The sequence below is a fragment of the Serinus canaria genome, chromosome 27 (assembly GCF_022539315.1).
Source record: "Serinus canaria isolate serCan28SL12 chromosome 27, serCan2020, whole genome shotgun sequence".
Taxonomy (NCBI): domain Eukaryota; kingdom Metazoa; phylum Chordata; class Aves; order Passeriformes; family Fringillidae; genus Serinus; species Serinus canaria.
In genome coordinates this window covers 2,783,206-2,785,889 of record NC_066340.1, presented here as the reverse complement: position 1 = coordinate 2,785,889, position 2,684 = coordinate 2,783,206, and positions in this window count along the sequence as shown.

Below are 2,684 nucleotides of genomic sequence, written 5' to 3'. Positions count from 1 at the left end.
GGGGAGGGTGAACAAAGGAATGAAGAGCTCATGGGAAAAGGCTGACCCAGCATCCCTGCAGGAGTATAAATATCTGCCCTGCTCCACTGCACTCCCTTTGGAGCAGCTGCCCTTGGTCAAGCCCTGCCTGGGAAGTGCTTGAAAAGGATCTTGGCAGCTGTGGGAACCCAGGAAATCCCTCTGGCTGTCCTGGAGGGCTCCAGCCCCTGCCCAGGGGGCTCAGAGACCTTGGCACAGAGCCCAAGACCCCTGTGCCTTTGATTGTGACCCATGGAAAAACAATTTCCAACCTTATATGAGGATTTACAAGCCATGAGAGTTTAAGTAGAATGGCAGTGAATTTATCACAGGGTGAAAAATAGATTTTTTTGGGGTTTTTAGAATGGGGGTTCAAGGGGAAAGATGGAGGAATCTGGGTGTGTCCAGCCTTTCTCCTTCTTCTTCTTGGCTTCCATCTTCTGCTGTGATGCTGGCACTTTTGGATTGGTTTAGAGTAGAAGCTCACTGTCTAACACAGGCAATAGGTATTGGGAAGCTATGGTAAATAATGTACAGGTAGTTCTTAGTACAAAAAGGTAACACCAGAGTGCCTCTGTCAGACCTGCTGAACGGACCTCAGCAGGCCAGAGAAAGAATTTTATAGCTAAGAAACAATAAGCAACCTTGAGAACAAGAACTGAAGAGTTCTAACTCCTTCTTTGACTGCCGAGCTGGGAAAAGAGACTTTGTGACACATCTCAGGGTCACAGACTCAGTGATGTCACCCAGCTCTGTGATTCTGTCATTTTATCCCTGAATCCAGAGGTACAGGGGCACCTGCCATTACTAAAAAACAATTAAATAAGAATTAAATAATAGAGTTTGGAAACTGCAAGGTCAAATCAGAACAAAAATTGTGAGGCTGATGGTTTTGGAGCAAGTGATCTCATTTCATTCCTGGAAGAGTAGAAGTCTAAACAGTCTGGAAGTGGATATAAACATTACAAAATACACTGAAGAAAGAGGCATTCTAATACTGGAGACACAGCATGCCTAAAAATGTCACATCTGCAGTAAAGAACTACATGGGGGATGTCAGGGGGATGGCTTAGATTTGGTCACATGAGTAACTATCAGTGTATTCTACTAATAGATCAATATATTTTTATTTATATGCTTTATTTTATTATATATTTATAATATTATATATTTTATATCTTTATATTATATGCAATATAATGTATATTAATATATGCTTTATTTAATATATTTTATTTATATACTATCAATATATTTTTATTTATATTTTAATATATTACATATTTATAATATTATTCATTATGTATATTTATATTATATGTAATATAATATATTAATATATAACCTTATTTTTAATATATTTTATTTATATACTATCAATATATTTTTATTTTTACTTTTGTTTTTATTTTTATTTTACTTTTATTTTTATTTATCAAACATTCAGTTCCAACTCCTGTTGCTGCAGTTGCAGAAGAAATGAACTCTTATCTGCTTTTGATTTTTTTCTGTTTGATCACCCATCCTCCTTCCTTTTCCCTTGGGTCCCCTGGTTGTTAATCTCACAGGTCATGGAGCTTTATTAAAATAACACACCAGGAAGACATTGTTAATTATTAACAAAGGCTTTATAGATTTCTTTTCAATAATTTAAACTCATTATGGTCAAAGCTGTTCCATTAACCAGCAGATCAGTCAGTACAGATGGGATTGCTGACAGGGAATTGTCACTGTAATGTTATCCTGGCTGGAAGGTGTCCAGTCATTAACACTTAAAGCCCAAGCTGGAGTCAGAAGGGTTTTTCTCTTGCCATCTCACATATTGTCATTTGTGGGACTCAGAAAAACAGAAATCTCCACAGACACTGAGGGGTTTGATCTGCAGCCTTGGAAGGAGCTTGGATTGATGTAAAAATACAATACACAGAAATTAAGCAGAAAAATCACAAACTTATATGTCTATAATATAATAATAGTGAGAATATAATAAGGTGAGAATATGCCTTAGGTAAGTGAGGAACTGGGCTGATAAGATGGTGCAGGGTTATATAAAATAAAAGGGTGTGGCTGGATCAAATAAGCTGAGAGTTGAGAAGTTCTCACAGAAGCCAATGTGGGCCTGTGAGTCAGAGGCTGTTTGGGTAAAAGTGACTAAAGGTGATGGGTTAGAAAAGCAAAATAAACCCTGTGCCAGCTGCCCATTGGGTTAGAGAGTTCTGCACTGCCTTGTAACCAAGAACTTGTGGCTGCTTTGGGCTGTGGCTGAATGCCTGCTCCTCTGAAACCTCCCAGCCCTGAGACTGATGTTTGTCTGAGCCAGAAATCATTCTGGGCTGGAATGGTCCCATCCCTTCCTTCCTAGCAGTGACAATGACAGTGATTATCTGTCATTAGCAGCCTCCTGAAAGGGCTGGTGAGGACTGGTGACCCCGGGCCGTGGCCTTAGAGCCCTTCCCTGAGCCCTGCTGCCGCTCCCAGCACTCAGCTCTGCCTTTCCCAGGACATTCCCTCCCTCCATCCCCGCTGGTGCTCAGACTGCTGCCCTCACCCTCAGCCCCTGCTGCCCTGCCAGCTGTGAAAAATGTGTATTTTATGACTGGCTTTTGGCAAATATTAAAATGAATATTAGATGTGTTATGTTTGAAAGTGATGCTGTATTAATTTTC